This window comes from Lynx rufus, unplaced genomic scaffold, assembly GCF_022079265.1.
Source record: "Lynx rufus isolate CCGP_SWC_20201006 ecotype Redwood Valley unplaced genomic scaffold, mLynRuf1.p SCAF_11, whole genome shotgun sequence".
Lineage (NCBI taxonomy): Eukaryota > Metazoa > Chordata > Mammalia > Carnivora > Felidae > Lynx > Lynx rufus.
In genome coordinates, this window is record NW_025814825.1 from 63,868,201 (window position 1) to 63,887,311 (window position 19,111).

At 49.7% G+C, this 19,111-nt stretch overlaps 2 protein-coding genes across 5 annotated transcripts in view; one reads left to right on the forward strand and one right to left on the reverse strand.

The window, feature by feature from the left end:
• INSYN2A (inhibitory synaptic factor 2A) overlaps positions 1-3,726 on the reverse strand; it is a 58,520-nt gene extending 54,794 nt beyond the window's left edge. For all 3 annotated transcript variants that reach the window (XM_047073608.1, XM_047073606.1, XM_047073607.1), the window contains exon 1: positions 3,586-3,726. The gene's annotated coding sequence lies outside the window, so the exon portion shown is untranslated. The remainder of the gene's footprint in view (positions 1-3,585) is intronic.
• Positions 1-19,111, forward strand: part of DOCK1 (dedicator of cytokinesis 1) — a 525,941-nt gene that overhangs the window by 272,091 nt on the left and 234,739 nt on the right. The window lies entirely within an intron of this gene.

Consider the following 19,111-nt stretch of genomic DNA (forward strand, 5'->3'; position numbering starts at 1 on the left):
GAATTTGGCACCAGGACATGTGTCCTGAAGTCATGGTTTCTCTTACTCTGAGAGGTACGATTCTTGGTCGCTTGGAGACACTTCAGTGCCTCTGGATCTGAGGCAGATACAGTAGCATACATGGTCCAGAGGTTCGAACCTGTACTTTGTATGGGTTGGCGTTTAACGTGAGATGACGTCTCAACAGTTTGTTTACATGAATCCCGGCAGGGTCCCCACAACTTGGTCCCAATCCACTCCTCTGACCTTAATACATAAGATGCGCAACTTTTAAAGTAAATGGACTATGGTGGCTCAGTCGGTTAAGCATCTGACTCTTGATTTTGGCTCGGGTCATGATCTCACGGTTCATGGGATTGAGCCCCATTAAGAGCGCATGGCCTGCTTGGGATTCTCTCTCTCTGCTCCTCCTCTGCTTGCGCGCATGTGTGCGCTCTCTCTCCAAATAAATAAACTGAAAAATAAATGGATGAAAAATTATGATGTTTTACTATGTTTATGCTATAAGTGAGCTCAAACGTCGAAGAAAGGCTTATCCAAATGTTTGTATGCGAATTTCACGGTAATAAAAGTGTTGTCATGTAATATCAATCATATTAAATTTTCCTTTAAAATATTGAAGTCGCTCCATAATGTTATGAAATATTAAAATCAAATATGTGAGGAGACTGAGAAGGATCTGCTTCATAAATTATGTCAGCTAATTTGGGGCTGGAAGCGAAGGTCTCAATGGAATTACGGTGGGGAAGGGTTCTTCACATTTGTGAAGGAACTGTTTAAAAAAGATGCCAGTTTTGTTTGGGGAACCCTAATAACCTCCCTTTCTCCCAGATGACTGTGGTTTGCCTCAAATAGACATGCTTTTTTTGGTTAACCACCGGATCGGTTACGTAGCAGCCTTGACGTGTTACCTGCTCAGGTGTCTGGTGGGCTGGTCCAGAGCTCCAGGATACCAAATCCCCACTGCCCCTGCCCCTGCCTTCCTCCGCGGATGCTGGTCCGTAGACCCATCGCTGTGCCGTCTAGCTGTGATTTCTTTATCGTCATTCCCCGGGAAGTAGCCTGTCCCCAACAGTAACTAATCTCCTCATCCAAGAGAGCTCAGTAGTTGCTGCTCTAAATGAGACAGCCATGGGTTGGAACAGCCAGGAGAATACAAATGTCTAGCTAAGTGAACGCATCTGTCCAGCCGGTCTGCTGTGATCAACTGTTCTGAGAATCATTTTTATTTTCTGACTGCTTATTTCAATGTGTAGGAGTCTTCCTGGTAGACTGATGCCTTTCATGCACAAGCCTTTCAGTTACGTGCTTGTTTACTTGCATTTTTTTTTTTTTTCTTGATCGAGGGAAAAACAAGACAAAAATCCTCTGTTCTGCCATGGGGAAAACAATTGTGGCAGAACAGAGAAGCCCCCCGGGCAAACAGAGTAATAAGGGTATCTAACTTTCCACGGGGCTTTTTGGAAGCGATTTGTGCAAAGCCTGGAACTCTCCGGCTTTTGCCTTCTTTGCCTATTTCTTAACCGGTATTTGTGCTCGTCAATCGGATAATGGGCCTGATTGAAGTAAAAGCTCCAAGTCCTAATCACAGTAACAAAAAATGAAGTCGTGACAACTGTAGGAAGTTCAAAGGCATACTCTGCGTTTCAAGGGCATCCTGTCTTTAAGCAGAGGTCTTTCATTTGGCTAAAGAAATTAAACAGAATCCTCCTGTCTTTAAGGAAATGGTGAATTGGGTGAAGAAAAGCCCACACTCCCTGTAGCTAGCATAATTTATGCAAAATCATGCAATTAGCGATAGCTGTGCTAGACATTTTTTATCCACATGCGCCTCCAATAAAACCATCATGAGTAGCAGTGCCACCTAATGTAAGTAGTAAACATGGGTAGTAAATTACTAATATCTGGTGAGGCATGCAGACGGCAGGCCTTCCATTTTTCCTTTGAGATGCTTGTGCCCATTTGCTAATCATTCTTGCAACAACAACAACAACAACAACAAAGAGGCAAGGATAAATATGAACTTTTCTTTGGAAAGTGACATTCAACAGGATATGAATGCAATAAATAGCACAACATGAATAGTACAAACCAGCACTTTCCGCCTCTGCAAAGTGAAACGATGGTTACTTTCTGCTCGCTCGGTGGCAGAAGCTTAACAACATTAGAGCACTTTCATACATGTGCGACTCGTTGGGAATGGCCCAGGTCAGGTGATTTGGGTGGGATTTTTCAGCCAAGTCCCCTTCGCTCTAACCTTGACAGTCCCCCACTGGCATGTGGACAGGTAACCCACAGCCAGTCCCTGTCCCAGGGAAAACCTCCCAGCGCATGGACGCGACCCTCTGCTAGTCTGAGCTGTAGTCCTGTGAAATGCTGGTGTGCGTTGGTAGCCAAGGCAGGGCTAGCCCAAAGTTCCTTCCCACTCTGGCCAGTTCACCTCAGGATGCTTCCGCAGGATTTAAGCGCCTAAGCAGACAAGGTCATATTAAACTGCTCCACTGCCTTCTCCGGCCCCAGCCCCCAGGCACAGACCTGCGGCGGGAAAGGGGTCGGGGCAGAAGCCCTGCTCTGTAGATGAGCCAAAAAACACCTACTTTCTCCCCTATTTACTCCAGAGGCGCCTCTCCTCCCCCACTCCTGGCATCCCCTTATCGCCAGCTCCATCTGCCCATGGCATATTTCTGGGTAGTAGAATGCTGAGGTCACAGGGACAGGTTCTTCATCCCGGCGCTGGAGACGCCAGCTGGGAACCCTGAGCATGAACCAGCAAGACGCAGACTCTCGCTCTTGACTTTGGGCTCCAGGCGCTGCCCCGGCCCCGGGCCGGCCCGCGGGCACCCTCCTCCCTCTTGCCCTCGCCCGCCAGCAAGCTCGCTCGCTCGCTCTGCAGCATTGGTTGGTTTCCCACGCCTGTCCCGGGCTGACACGGGATGCCGCGCACCCCGAAGGCCCGCGGGCACCGACCCGGGCCCGCGGCCCCGCGAAAGTGCCAACCCGAGCGAGCCCTGGCGCCACGGGAGGAAATGGGCATTTCACGTGGGCATCTGCCTTCGCTCCCGCTCGCTCCTCTCCTTCGCGGCCGGCGTCAGGGCCCTTCTGCTCGGACGTATCCCCACCCCACCCCCCACCCCCGCCCCGAAGTTAATCAGCCGTACTTGCCAGTTCGCTTTAGTTTGGAAAATACTTAAACACCTCGAAACGTTCCGGGGACGCGGCCGCCCGCGATCCCCCAGTTCTGCCTGGCCAGGGCTCTCGGGCGCTCAGGAGGCTGTGGCGTTTGTCTAGAACCGACAGCGTAGACATGCAGCCCCGCTCCTCCCAGGCCGTCGCCAAAGTTGCCAGACGCCCCTCGGCGACCCGGCCGCGCCAGATGCAGTTGCATAACCTCGCCCGCCGCCCGGTCCGCTCCTGGCTGCACCGGCGCGTCCTGGCCCCGGGAGCCGCCGAGTCCCCGGCGAAGCCCGTTTGGGGGCGAGTGCGAGCGCCCGACCGGGGTCGGCGCCCGTCCGAGCGGTGCTCTGCCCGCGGCCAAGTGCAGCGGGCGCCGGGGCGCGGGAGGAGGGCGCGCGGGGCTCCGCTTACCTTCCGCTGCTTACAGATAAGTCGAGGTCGGTGCGGCGCCTGGCTCGGGCATGTCTCGCCGCGGACCCGGGCGAGCCTGGCGCGGCGCGGAGCACTCCGGGCAGGGCATCCGCGGCGAGGCTCGCCGGGCTCGCGCGGAGGAAGGCTCGGCTCCGGGGACTTGGCCGGCTGCGCGCCCGCCGCCCGCCCCCTCCACCGCCGCCGGCCCGGCCCGCCCGGCCCGGCCGGCCCCCGCGCCGCAGCTCGCGTCCGGCCCGGCTCAGCGACGCGCGCGGGGAGGCAGCGGCTCGGCCGGCTCCGGGGACGCCCGCGCGTTCGCTCGCTGGCGGCGCGGCGGAGCCTGCCACAGCCACCCGGCGCCGTGCTCCTCCGATGTCCTCATTTACTGCAATTGTCTTCGGCGAGATCTCGGAGCCGGGGCTGGCAGGCGGGGGCGGAGAGGGGGAGGGAGCGGGAGGGAAGTCCTTGCAGCCGCCCCCGGGTCCCCGCTACTCCGCGGAGCCCGGCGGCCGGAGGAGAGGGCGCCGGAGCCGCGCGCCCGCCGCCTGTGCGCCCGGCTGGCACCGAGGCGGGCGGAGCCCCGGGCCCCGCGGGGCGGGGGCGGGGGCGGGGGCGGGGGCGGGGGCGGGGGCGGCGCGGGGCCCGGCGGGCCGCGTGCGCGGGGTGGGCGATCCGGAGGGAGCGGCGCGGGAGGGAGTGGGGGAGCCCCCGCCCGCCGACGCCCGAGCCCGAGCCCGAGCCCGAGCCCGAGCCCGAGCCCGAGCCGGAGGAGGAGGTGGAAGGAGCCGCCGGCGGCTGCCGCCTGTGCGCGGGGCTCCACCGCGGCGCGTCCTCGGGGTTTCTGGGCTGCAGGCGGCGCTGCGCGGCCCGGGAACTTGTTGAGTCTACCCCCCGGCCGCCTCCGGAGCAGCCGGAGGGCGGGGGGACCCGGCGTTTTCTCTCCCGGGAGGGGTGGCTGGGGTCCCCGCGCGATGGCTGCCGGCTCTGCCAGTGGGCCCAGCCCCGCGGGGCTTTGAAATCCCGGAGCTCGGGAAGGGGGGCGGGGAGGGGGCTTAGGCGTCTGCCCCCTCACCTGCGGATGGCTGCCTAGTGGAGGCCAGGGTCAGGGGCGTGCTTCCCGGAGGAGTCCACCCCGGGGTCAGCCTCTGTAAGCGGAGGCCGACAGGCAGGCCAGCTGTGAGTGTTGAGGACAGAAGGGGGAGTGCCCCCCGGGTCTGTTGCCCGCTGACATTAGGAACACTCCAGAGCTGGCGGCAGGGCCGCTCCTGATCGAAACCCCCCTCCCTCCCAGACACACACACCACCGGCCTGCAGATGCCACAGGGTATGTGTTGCTTTTGTTCCAGGGCAGAGTTGAGCTCACTTGGGGAGGAAGCCGGCAGGGATGCACGAGGAGGTATGCCCCACCCCTTCAACAAACCCGCCAGATCCACCAGTGGGGGCGGGGTGGGGGTGGGGGGGGAGGGATGGGGTTCTTCTGAGCTTTTCCTGGCAGACCCTGGTTGGTGCCTGGGCCTGGGACTACGAGGCCAGCTGGCCGCAGGTCTCCTGGCTCCCCCAGTTTTCACAGGCTTGGGGCTTGAAGTTCATTCTTCTCAAACGTACTTGAGAGTGGCCACGTTCATGAGTGTATTTCCCAAGAAAGGGCAGACAAATGGTGGGTCCAAGGGCAGCGACATGCTTCGGGGGGGGGTGGGGAGATGGGAGGACTGGAGGGAAAGTACCTTCGCGGCCTCTCCAGATGTAGGTGCAGGTGTGCACGCCTCTGCCTGTGCATCCTGGAGTCCCGGCCTCAGCCCCAGCCCTAAGCCTGGGACCCAGCGTTTGCTACTTCCTTGTTCCTTGAGCTGGAGTGAGCCTAGCATCATGCTTAACACGGTATCTGTTCTTTATAGATGGCTCTACATGAGATGCTTTATTTGTCTCTATGTGGTGCTTGGGGCATTGTGTCCCAACGTTCCAGAAGAAAGATGACCTAACACCTCCTCGTTTCTCTTCTTACCTCTCAGCCTCCTTTGGGACACAAGTCTCCAGTCCTTTGGCATCCGGAGGTACCCAGGAAGGGAGTCCTGAACCTGTGACTCCAAACTCTGCCCACTCACTCCTTTTATCGTCTTTTCCTACTCCCCATCCCGAGTTTCATTTTCAGCCTGTTTACTTCTCTGGCCGGCCCACGGTGCTGCTGAGAGCCGGCTGGAGACATGTGCGAGCAGATACATGAACCGCCCGGGGACCCGTAACCCCCTGCTCTGCCTGGAAGGGACCCGATGTTGGGCTGTGTCGGACTTGGGGGACCTAAGATGCCAGGTGGGAGGGATCATTGCCACGGATCGCGCCAGTGTAATTCCCCTGGGGATGTGCTGTCGTTATTGCAGGCCCAGTATTTCTCCCAGTGGTCCGGGTAGCTTTCTGTAAATCTTGCTTTATTGCTAATCCATAAAATCGAAATCTGCCTTCCATCTCTTAAACATGTCACTGTAAATAAAGCTACCAGGAAATACTGAAATTGTGCTGGTGGTAATGGACAGCTAAAGTTTTAGGGGCCATGAGTGAAAACAGATAAACATGAATGCATGCACGGGAGGATGGAACGGAACCACGGGGGGCAGTGTGAGCTGGCAGGAAGAAGGCTCCAGGGACGGTGTTATTTGAGATCCACATGGTGTGTAATTCTAGGAAGAAAATGGAAAACTGTAATTGGCAGGTTAGAAAACCCACTTATATGAAGAAGAGAGTTTAATGAACTTCTTAGTGTCATCAAGACTACCTTTAGGTGCTCGATTGTCTAGGAAATTCATAGTTGTTTTTTCAGTTTTTCAGATCACCGGTATTCTCCCTCTGTTTTGAAGTAGGAAACCGTCGGTCTGCTGTGTTTCTTAATTGCAAATCTCCACACATCACAGATGTAAATACTGACGAAAGCTTGTTTCACCATACCTCTGCCTATGGAGGCTCTACACTGGTGAGGTTAACGGGTCATCATGTTCTAATCTTTAAAGGGAACACTGTGCCAGAGGCTGGCTCGGGAGACCCGGGCCGGGGAGGGGGGTGGGGATTCAGCATCTTGCAACCTCCAGCCCCCGACTCCGTTCTTTTTTACGGATGAGACATCTGTGTTTTTTAGGGTCTAGGATGAGTTGTTATGTTCACTTCTCGTGGGAAAAGAATTAAAGTTGCTAGAGAGTAGATTCATTTTAGGAATCAATTAGGGAAAAATTGGTTTCTTGCATTTCCCTTCCGATTTTTTGCTGAGAAAGATGGACTTGCAAAGGGAAAAATAGCTCCTTTTAAAGTGGGATTTCCTGAAGCAGAAGGACCCGGAAAATAAAGAGACAAGATGGTACGAGAGAGATGACTAAGAAAATAGTCGAGTCTCTCTTCTTTAGGCTTCTTCTTGTCAGTGTGCAGGTGTTGTGCAGAGGATTGCTGGATTCCAGCCCTACCGTTGAGTAAGTTACGAGGTCTCAATTTCCACATTAGAAAAGACAAGGATATACAGGGGTGCGTGGGTGGCTCTGTCTCTTGGGCGTCTGACTTTGACTCAGGTCATGATCTCACGGTTCGTGAGTTCGAGCCCCGCGTTGGGCTCTGTGCTGACAGCTCAGAGCCTGGAACCTGCTTCAGATCCTGTGTCTCCCTTTCTCTCTGTGCCCTCCCCAGGTTGTGTGCGCTCGCTCTCTCTCTCTCTCTGTCTCTCTCTCTCTCTCACAAATGAATAAACGTTAAAAAAAAAAAAAAAGACAAGAATATACAAATCAGAGATGTACTCGAATGTTTGGCACAGTTTCGTCCATCCAGTTCCAATCTGGAGATTACTCAAACACGTGTCAAAAGTAGGATAGGTAACAATTCCTGGGTTTACTCATGCAGTAGACTACTATACAGCAAGGAAAAAAAGTAACGACTGATGTGTGCAGCAATGCCAACGACAGTCACAAACATGATGCAGAAGAAGCCAGACGCGACAGTATATGTCATAGGATTCCATTTAAATGAAGTCTCAGAATACAAAAAAAATAAAACAGTAGGACGGTGGTTCCCTTTGCCCTGGACCACACTACCTTCTGTGGTACTGTGTTATTCATATATTGAGATAGGTCGTTGCATACTTGATACAGATGGGAAAATTAATTGAGATGCCCTCCCTCTCTCTCTCTCTCTCTCCTTTTTTTTTAGTAGGCTTCCTTTCTGTCTGGGTATAAACATTGCCTTTGCAGTGTCGATACACATACTCCCCTAATCTACCCCTTTAAATGAATTGGAGTATCAGTCAGTGAAGTTCACTTGATTTATTGCTAATCCGCAAAATTGCTGAAGCCACGTTGTCTCCAAAACCCAAGGTAGGAGAAAAGAGGTGTCTGCAAACGTAGTGCTGTTCCGGATGAGACTTCTTGCATAGCTTTGTATGGGAACTTACGTTTTTGGGAGTCTCGTACCGAGCATGTGTCTGGCTCTCGGATGCAGCCATGATGGAGTTCGCTTTGGAAATGATTTTCGTACCTCGTCCTTTAATGTTCTAAGTGACTCTGTCGGGTGAGTCCATGTCTGTGATGGCAGGTTCCGTCCTTCAGTTCAGAAGCTATAGTAACAGACCAACTGCGCTCAACCCCAACAAAGGAGAGGTAACTCGGGTCGGCCTGAACCTGGAGGGGAGAGATCAGTAACGTCAGGATGCTTTGCTCTTCTCTTTCAAGAACAAGACTTCACGCTCAAAGGGTCTCCAGCCAGACCTCCTCTTTTGCCTAGAAGACTTGCGAGATAGCCCTTCTGAATCATTTCCTTTGTCATTTGCTGCTCAAGCATTTACTCTCTGCTTTCTGGACTGGCTTTCTGAGCAACGGAGTCTCCCTCTGTGTAAAGCCCCAAGCCTGCGGCTCTCCCATTGTCCTGGCAACAAAGCTGTGTTTCCTCCTGGTGGGAAGCAGAGCTGTGTCTCTGAAGTGTGGGTCCGTGCCCCAGGGACCCTCCCCACCCGGAATTTCTTTTCCTTCCGTGATGAGCGACTAGAGATGGTTTGTTGGCCTGGAATACAATTTGGTTTGGCACAACTGAACATCACACAGATTAGTTGAAATCCCTGGTTTTCTATTATGCGTCATTGTGAATCTCATTTATCTGTAGGAAATGGAATGGTTCTATTTTTCAAGGGAACAAAGGTGGCTGTAGGTTTCCTTTACCACATGGTACAACAGAGGCAGTGTATTTAGAGATAGTAAAGAGGAGGCACGTGCTTCTGGCTCGCTCCCTTCTTTCCACCCTAAACTCCCTCATTTTTAGGGCTCCGATCGAATCCAAAGGCTTTTGCCACCCCTCGGTCAGTTCCTGCCCCTTGTTGCCTGTGGGTGGATAGGCCCAGAAAATAAGCACATGGCCTGCATTTTGCTGCCTGTGGTCAGTGGGGGTGCTGGGGTCTGTGGGGGTTTTGATTGTCCTGGTCTGACCTACTGGGGAGCCAGCCTCCTCCTCCATATGAGTAGATGGCTAAGGGGCTTTTCTGAATCCCTTCTGGTGACACCAGCAGCTCTTTGAGCTGGCCGACGGCAGCCCCTCATGTAGCAGGTAATGTGCCAGGCCCTAGAATGATACCTTGGAGCAGAATTAGGTCAAGAAGGGATAAAAATTGCTTTCAGATTCCAGTGTCTGCTCTGCTAATCTACTTTGTCGGTGTCAAGATTGTCGACGGCCCTTCCACAGGCCGTCTGCCCCGGTGCACGCAGGGCCTCTGCCAGTTTCGGTGGGCGCCGCGGGGAGGCGTCGGGTGCTGCACGGCGCGTGCGGGGGGGGCTGGGTGCTGACTCGTATAGGTGTTTCTCTGCCCTCCGTCCGCACCTGAGCTTTGCTCGCACTGACGGCGGGACGGGGGCAGGGGGAAGGAGAGGAAAGCGGAACCCTCCTTGTTGCACTCTTGTCCTTCCCAAGGCCTGTTTGACGGTGGTGAGGGGCCACTGTGGTTGTAGAACACAAGGAGCAGGTACGCTGCCCAGGTTCTGTCTCCTCCTCTGCTCCCGGTACCACCATGAAACTGTTACATTGTGGGCACCGGGAAAGAACAGAAACGTTGAGTAGTTTCTTCAAGGTCACACAGGCAGGAAGGGACGAAGCCTGGATTCGGGTCCAGTTCTGCCGGATGCCCCAGTGCAACACTGCCCGCTCAGGTTTATTATTTTGATACGAACTTGAGCGTTGCCCAAGAGCACACGTTATATAAGTCAGTGTTACTCTAAGTTACTGTGTGCGACTCAGACATTATGGCCCTAATTAAGAATGTCGTTAACTGGTGGTATCCTCTCCTGGTACTTGCCCGGCCCTAAGCAGTACCTTGTACCTGTGTCCAGAGAGGAACACCTCCCTTCGGGCGCTCGTGGCATTAGCAGGGCTCTCTCATGGGACAGATCCTGACTAGAAACATTAACTGCTAACCCAGGCGTCTCATAAAGCAGATAGTGCGTCTGGGCTGACCAAAGAATGTCTTTGAGCGGGTGTTCTTTTGCCTTTACTAGCCGTACCTCATCACTGTGTCACTTCTACTTTTATTTTTAAGTGTATTTTATTTTTAAGTGTATTTTAAGCGAGTGGGGGAGAGGTAGAGAGAGAATCTCCAGCAGGCTCCGCACCGCCACCATGGAGCCCGATGCGGGGCTTGAACCCACGAACTGTGAGATCACGACCCTAGCCGAAGTCAAGAGTCAGACCCTTAACTGACTCAGCCACCTGGGCGCCTCTGTATCCATTACACTTTGAAGTCAAAACAGTCCTTGGAACAGTGATGTACCAAAATCGTGTCACATTTGGATAGCACCTGCTGCTTGTCTGATATAATTTCAATATCCTCACTTTTTTTTTCATCGAATAACAGCTGTTGGCATTGTCCATCACAATATATATATTCCATATATACCACACTAAAAACATTTCAGATCCTTTTGGTGCCAGTGGTTGTGACACAGTATTACTTGGGTTGTTTATCCTAAACAACCCACTGGTGCTTTTGTCACCGGACTTGAGACGTGCTGCTCAGTATTGTGGCTCGTGGACGACGTGGTCACAAACTACTGCTGTACGTTGGAAAGCAGGCATTTTGTTTTTGATTTCTTTTAACGTTTATTTATTTTTGAGAGAGAGAGAGAAAGAGAGACAGAGCACAAGTGGGTAGGGGCAGAGAGAGAGAGAGACACACACACACACACAGAATCCGAAGCAGGCTCCAGGCTCTGAGCTGTCAGCACAGAGCCCGACATGGGGCTCGAACCCACAGACTGTGAGATCATGACCTGAGCCGAGATCAAACACTTAACTGACTGAGCCACCCAGGCGCCCTGGACATTTTGGTTTTATTTATTTATTTATTTATTTATCTATTTATTTATTTTTAATGTTTATTTATTTTTGAGACAGAGAGAGACAGAGCATGAACAGGGGAGGGGCAGAGAGAGAGGGAGACACAGAATCTGAAATGGGCTCCAGGCTCTGAGCTGTCAGCACAGAGCCCGACGCGGGGCTCGAACTCACAGACCGTGAGATCGTGACATGAGCCGAAGTCGGATGCTCAACCGACTGAGCCACCCAGGCGCCCCTGGGCATTTTGGTTTTAAATGCCAAGTTCCAAATGGGAAGAATATAGAATTTTAAAAGAATCTTGAGTTACGTTTGATGACCTCTAAGGTCATACACAGAATTTCAGTTCCATCTTTTTTTATAGACAACTCTTTTTTTTCATTTCATTGAATCCTTGGAGAATTAAATAGGTCATCACTTCAATTCCACTGCACTGTAGAGTTGCAGGTCTCCCGTTTCCTCTTTGCCTAATTTGTGTTTTGGCACATTCTGGAGCTTTGTTGAGCTCTAAATGTACGCACTGCCTTCGACCTCACTTCGCTTCTGGCTTGCCATTCATTAATGCTAGTGTCCCTTCAACTGATGTTAAAGCAGTCATCAAAAACATATTTTGACACATTTCTTACACAATTTTCATTTTCTCTGGGATTTCAAGAAAAGCAAGACATTTAAATGTTGCTCAGTAGTCTTTTTTTTTTTTTGAAGGGAACTTGTTTTAAAGTTTATTTAGTTTTGAGATAGAGAGGATTTTTTAAGTTTATTTTGAGAGAGAGAGCAAGCAGAAGAGGGGTGGAGAGAGACAATCCCAAGCAGGCTCCTCACTGTCCATGCAGAGCCCGACGTAGGGCTCGATCTCACATACCGTGCAATCATGACCTGAGCCGAAATCAAGAGTCAGATGTTGAACCAACTGAGCCCCCCAGACGCCCCTGCTCAATAGTCTTTCTTAAATACAAAGCCAGTGCTCACTGATCACTGTTCACGTGGTTAGATGTGCACATGTGGTGCACATGTCACAGTTTTCTCTGATCTCTGCACCCAGTGATCACCGCTCAGTGGCAGGTCCCCTCCCATCCCTGGAAGGAGAGCTCCGAGCCGTCCACAGGCCTCCTGAAGCTGGAAGAGGGAAGTGTCTTGATATCCCAGAACATTTCATTTCAGTGAGGGAGGAAATTCATGTAGAGCTTTTCCCCCACTTTGTTCACTGGTGGACCCTTCTGTTAAAAGAAGAAACTTGATGGGGCGCCTGGGTGGCTCAGTTGGTTGGGCGTCCGACTTCGGCTCAGGTCATGATCTCTCGGGCCGTGGGTTTGAGCCCCCGCATCAGGCTCTGTGCTGACAGCTCAGAGCCTGGAGCCTGTTTCAGATTCTGTGTCTCCCTCTTTCTCTGACCCTCCCCTGTTCGTGCTCTCTGTCTCAAAAATAAATTAATGTTAAAAAAAAAATTAAAAAAAAAAAAGAAGAAGAAGAAACTTGAAAATCAGTGTTGTTTTTTTTTTTTTTTTTAAATAAACTGGAGATGTGAATTTGGAGATCGTGACCAAAAAGACGGAAGAACATTAGCAGAAAAATCCATTACTCCGTGTAAAATTTAAAGGGAATCTTAATTCATTTTAGGGGTGAACCCCAAACAGAATTTGGTAAATAATAAGATGCTCAGCTGGGGTTAAGCCATAAATGAGGGTACAAGACACTGTGACAGTTGAGGCCCTAAATGGCTGGTTTTGGCCGCGGTTCCACGTGTCGTCATTACACTCTCGGCCCGTTTAATGAGATCTCTCTGCCCATTTAATGCGGATCACTTTGCCCCACTTGATCAGCCTGAGCAAATGTAGAATTACCCCTTTATTAGGGTGTCTTGGAATAGGACCCTTGTGCCCTCAAGTTCTAGTCGAAAATGAACTTTATTGATGATTTGTTTTGTTCCCTGAGTGCAAATATGAAAACGTTTTAATGGTACCTTTTCTCCCCCTTCCCAGCAAAGTAAATATTGTCACATGAAACTGCTGATGATACTTCTGAGTCCCTTCAAATAAGACTTGTGATTCATTCACACCATGAAAATAGTAAAGAGCCAACAGCTTCACCTGCAGTTTCATAAGTTATTGGCTCTTTCCTTTTTGGTCCCTGGGTGTTAATGAACATTTTCACTTCTGGAACTTGCTCTGCTCCGACCCCAGCAAGGACCAGGAACGAGAGTTCTGGCTGTCTGGTTCAGGCTCTGCTGTTGTGGGCAAATGGGCAGAATGGCATTTGAAATTTTGGACAGCCTCTCGTAAGAGAATAGGGTACCCCCTCCTGGGTGCATAAGTGGCCTGGGGCAGATGCCACACCGTTGAGCCTATAGCTTTCCCAAGAATTGGTTTCCTTTAGTACCTCAGGCATGTGCAGGGTGCGGGTTTGAATTCTTGCTCTTCTGATGGAAATGCATACTTTGTTCGTACTTAAAGGACATTTTAAAACATTGCTGAAGTGAAATCAGCGTAAGGTGTGAGGCATGTGACAAGTGTTGAAACGCGGCTGATGTTCGCCATGAAATTTAAATAAGCCGTGCTAAAGCAGAAATAATATCTATAGACCATGTAAAATGCAAAGATCTCCTGTAGACTTGCCTATTCTTTATTTCTTGACAAGCATGCATAATCTCCACATTTGCATACAGAATAGAATCAATATTTTTAAAGTTATCCATTCAGGGGTATAACTCACTTTAAACAAACTCCTTGTATGAAAAGTATGGCTTAGCAACAGGTCAGCGGTAAGGTTTCCCTTTAACAAACGCTTATTTGGAATACGGCTTCCTTCAAATAATCGCTGCCTCTCACGCACTTACAGGGATCGCTGGTCAAAAATTACTAAATACATGACTTTATCGGCTTGCGTCTCTTTTGTTCAGCGCGATCTACCATGTGTTCTTGTATATCGTGCATGTAGGAATGCACGTATACACTGGCAGTTTCCGAAATTGTGCGGATTTCTGCACATGTTCCACAAGTAAGATGGTCTGGGCGTGATTAAGGCTTCCAGCGCAGGACGCGGGCTCTCTCTCTGTTTGCTAAAGTCTGCTTCTAACACCTGGGTGGCATTTTCTCAGTAGAAGCCAGAGCTCAAAAAATAAAGAAGGCAACGTATCTCCCAAAGAGCCAGGCACCGTACTCGGTGCTGTGCACATTTTTCTTATTTTCATCTGCTGAGCAATGTTAAGATGCACTAAACCATGGAATCTCACCTGATAGGTAAACTGAAGGACTGGTTGTACAGGTCGTGCGAAGGAATCGTGGAACATTCCTAGCCAAAACCTCTTCTCAAAAATTGGAATATACTCATGTTCTCTTCTTAGTAGGTCTATAGATCTCGTCCAGTGTGACTCTGTTTATTTCTGTTTTACAATAACCAACACTGTGCTCTCCCCGATATAAATATAATAGACCCTTGGACAATGCGGGTTTGAACTTATGTGTGTATTTTTTTTTTTGATAAATAAAATGCTATAAATCTATGTTCTCTTCCTTCTGATTTTCTTAGTAACATTTTCTTTTCTGTAGCTTGCTTTTTTGTAAGAATACAGTAGCTAATACATGTAACCTCTGAAATATGTGTTAATTGACCGTTTATGCTATTGGTAAGACTTCCGGTCACCAGTAGGCCATTCATAGTTCAGTTTTTCGGGGGTCATGAGTCACACGCAGACTTTCCCCTGCATGGACGTCACTACCCCACATCCCTGCATTGTTCAAGTTCTGACTGCAGACTTACTGGCTCATTAAATATTTTCTTTGAAGTGTATGCTAATTTCCTCTGGATAGAAGACTAGTCTTGGCACCTCAAGTCCTATTCTCCAGGAAGCGCAGGCAGGTGTGGGGTGCGATCTTTCCTCCGTAACTATTTTTACACTCCGGACCTTCGTGGAGAAATAGAAAAACACTACCATCCCCATTCTCTAGTTTCGTTGAGCTAAGTCAGTTTATACCGGTCGGTTCTTCTGTGCCGGTCATGGTTCTAGAGCTCTTACATGAATTACCACCTTAATGGTCCTAAAATCTCTGTAGATCTAAGTGCCGTTATCAGCACCATTTGTCAGATGGGGAAAGAAGCAGGGGGAGGTCAACAAATGTGACCACGTAAGCTGGGAATCTTCCATAGAAGCCACTACTGAGAAGTTGTGAAGGGTTAAGAATGGACTCCGAAAGTATCATGTAACAATGCAACTTCCGATGAGGCAAAATATAGATAGATTTTGCACTTGTTTGTTCTTTCACTTGTACCTGGATGAACCAATGCCATTTCATTCCAGGTCTTTTGTGAGACCTGGAATTGCCATATCCTTTTCCCAGGAAAACAGAATAGCGTTCATTCTTGTACATGTTGAGAACGTGGATGAGTGTCACATTTTGGCATTGCCTTTATAGGCAAGTGACTCTACCACCTAATTATTGATGGGAGGAATAGTTTATAGCAGTGGTTGTAAACTTCTTCTCAGAGAGGTATATAATAAATATTTTCAACTTTGTAGGTCATGCAATCTCTGTTGTGAAAACTCCTCTCTGCCGTTGAAGCAGGAAACAGCCATAGAAAATAGGTAAACAGTGAATGTGGCTGAGTTCCAATAAAACTTCATTCGTAAAACCAAGGGGTGGGTCAGATTTGCCCCATGCTGTAGTTTGCTGGTCCCAGGATTATAGCATAAGTCCTTCTGAAGAATTTCGATTCCATATGTAGAACCCAGTTTTAAGGATGAATTAATAAAGCACTTGATTCATCATAGGAAACTGTTTTTGTTTTTGATTTTGTTTTCCTTTTGCTTCACATATATGCCAGATTCTAGGAAACCTGCCTCAATTGAAATTTGGGCAGAATTAGGTCAGCATATTCTATCAAGGATTACTTGTGGTGGGGGGTATGGTGATGGAGTTGTGTGTCTGTTTTTGAGTAACGATAACTGCCTGCCTCAATATTCACATCCTTGGAAAAATAGAAAAAACCCAGACTGGGAATGGTAACATCTTTGTCATCGTGTGCCAGAAGAATTTTGCTTTGCCAGTTACGAGAATACTCTAGTTATTGGAACTAAAAATGCAGTAGTCTCTTCAAAGGGAAAGCCGTGTATGTTGGGGGTGGTTGCCATTCCGTGGTTCCCCCCGAGAAAACACTATATAAGTCAAGACAAGACAATACTGAACAGTTAATATTGGATTTTCATCTCTGGCTGATTTATCTAAGTGCTTCGTGAAACCAAATGGAATATCTTTGCTGTAGGCTTTTAATACTGGAGCTTTTATGGTGACTGATGTATTGTTGTTTGTTTCGACAGCTTCCAAGCAATGGAGATGAATAGTTAAGTTTCTGTAATTGTTCCTTGTACCCACATGAAAAATAATTATTAGCTTAATATGAATTTTTTTACAAAAGTGCGGATCAATAATCGGTCAAATATCGTTATTAATGTTCTACTTAATTCTTCAGATTAAATGTCATTAGGGAGCAAAGATTCCATGACCTGTACTTTTTTAAGCATGCCCAAAACGTGACATAGCGCCTTTTCACCCACTTGAATTTTTTGTCCATACTGTATCATCTGTTAGTACTTTGCAAATTCTCTAGAGACATCAGATACACTTTTAATTTAGTTTTCTATAGCAACATTTTTGTGTTGCCTGTCATTAGGACTGTGGAGCTCATTTATTAATTAAAATTAGTTCCTTGTGCGTTGTGCCCTGATTTGCCAAGTGGTCGTTAATATAATCTCTCTTTGGCAGTGGCCGTGTGTTTACCCAGCAACCAGACGCCTAGCCTACCTTCATTTCTCTCAAGTGTGTTTAACCGAAAGAAGCATTTTATTTTTTATTTATTTTTTTTTTTAAATTTTTTTTTAACGTTTATTTATTTTTGAGACAGAGAGAGACAGAGCATGAACAGGGGAGGGGCAGAGAGAGAGGGAGACACAGAATCTGAAACAGGCTCCAGGCTCTGAGCTGTCAGCACAGAGCCCGACGCGGGGCTTGAACTCATGGACCGTGAGATCATGACCTGAGCCGAAGTCGGACGCTTAACCGACCAAGCCACCCAGGCGCCCCGAAAGAAGCATTTTAGAATTTATCTTCTCACTGCGTAACTCTTGGAAGCACTGAAATTCCCTTGAATATCCAGAGGCAGTTCTTTGGGTTTATACTTTGCTTCAGCCGACAGCATGTGGGAGCTTTGAGAACCGATGAGTCAGGACGTTTGTCTCAGAGAAGTTAGGAGAAGGGTGAGCTTGCCTTTGGAGTTTAAGAATAAACAGGCGTGCACGCGCGTGCGTGCGCGCACGGCTGTTTGTATGTATGTTTGAGGGCTTGATTGGATTTTCATATAAGAAAACAAAATCAGAGGTCGTTTCGCATGGGAAGATCTCACTTAAGATTTTCTGAGGGCTGGAGAAAGCAGCAACCGCAAGTTGAAGCTTTGGGGAGAGCGCAACGTGGGATTGGGCGGACCCCGTGTCACCTTTGTCTCTTGGACGCAAACGTGAGGCTGGGCGTCATCCCCCTGCCAGGACTGACGGTATGAGGGGGCACACCGGTGGAAGGTGGGCTTCACGGGGCTCAGCACATCCACTCTTCCTTTTTCCCTTGGTCAGAGCTGCCTTCATTTTGAAATGATAGGTTTGGGAATTGCAAAAGTCGTATAAATGCAAGAAAGTGATTCACACCAGTGAGCGCTCCATCAAATAAGTTGTAAAAATAAATATGCCCCGCAACCAGGGCGATTAAGTCTTACACGTAGAATTTCTTGAAAGGACTTCTCAGAGACCCAGGCATCGCCGTGACACTCATGAGTGGCTGTGGCCGCCTCCTTCTGTTCCCTATTCTTAAAAAAACTTTTTAATGTTTATTCATTTTTGAGAGACAGAGACAGAGCACAAGTCAGTGAGGGGCAGGGAGAGAGGGAGACACAGAATCCGAAGCGGGCTCCAGGCTCCAGGCTGTCAGCACAGGGCCCGTCGTGGGGCTCAAACCCACGAACCGGGAGATCACGACCTGACCAAAGTCAGACCCTTAACTGGTGAGGCCCCCAGGCACCCCTCCTTCCGTTCACTTGTGCTCCCAGCTAGGCAGAACCTCTGAGCACTTGACTTCAGTCAGGACCCACTTCCGAGTTCACCCGAGTAGGGCCTCAGGGTTTCAACGCCTGCTCTGCTGTTCTCCAAGGACAGGGAGACTTGACTTAGCCAATCCAAGCTGGGCTGCCGTGCGGCTGGTGGTGGAGTCCCTCCGACGCATTACCGTGCCGGGCCAGTCTTATTATTCTCATGTTTTCAATCAGGGGGAAAAAAAAAGAGAGCGAGAAAGAGAGAGAGAAGATTTCTATCTCCGCTTCTTGCTTCCCTCACAGTAAGAATGAAATTTTTTATGAAGTCTTAAATTTGGTGGTTATTGTCCCATTACCTTGAGAAACTACCGTAAAGACTCCATTCTGCTGCCATCGACACGTGCCGCGGGCACCGTCAGCGCCCATAACGTGGCCCCAGCGCTCATCCCGGGAAGAACGGCCCCTGCTCGCCTCTGCAAACGACTCCCACAGAAGCCGTGTGGCACCGAGGAGGTGACAGGAGGCATTAGAGCCGCTGTAAAGGGACCCGTGCCTGAGAATTTCTTCTGAAGGAGGGAGGGACCTGTGCAATTGGCTGCTAATACAGTCAGGAGGGGCCTTTCTGTGATTACCAGGACATATCTCTCCGGTTGAGCTCAGGAAGCCAGATGCGCAAACCTACCACGAGCCAAGTCGGGCTGCTGCGTTTTCCTTCCTCCTCTGCTTCCTTGGCCCTTAATCCTGCCCTCTGTCACCGTGCACCTCAAGATGCTCATGGCACAGGCCTTAGACCCTGTGGTGCCCTGCAAGCTCTTTGCTCTGCCCCTCCCGGCAGGAGCCAGGGCTGGTTGAGGTTAGGGCAGGATGACCTCTGCTGGTCTCTCTCTTTGTTTTCTTCCCTGAGGATTCCTCAGTACAGGAAGTTGAAAGCCTCATGCAAATTCTCTCCCCCTGCTGCCTGGTCCTAGGCACTCCTAAGATGTTTTGAAAGAGTGACGAAAAGCTCAGACTATTCTTGAGGCTCATTTCTGAATGTGACAAGGGCTTAATGACTTCGTGCATTACAGCCAGCTCCCCCCCCCTCCCCGAGTATCAGGCTGGGCCCCTCCTAACCCTGTACACC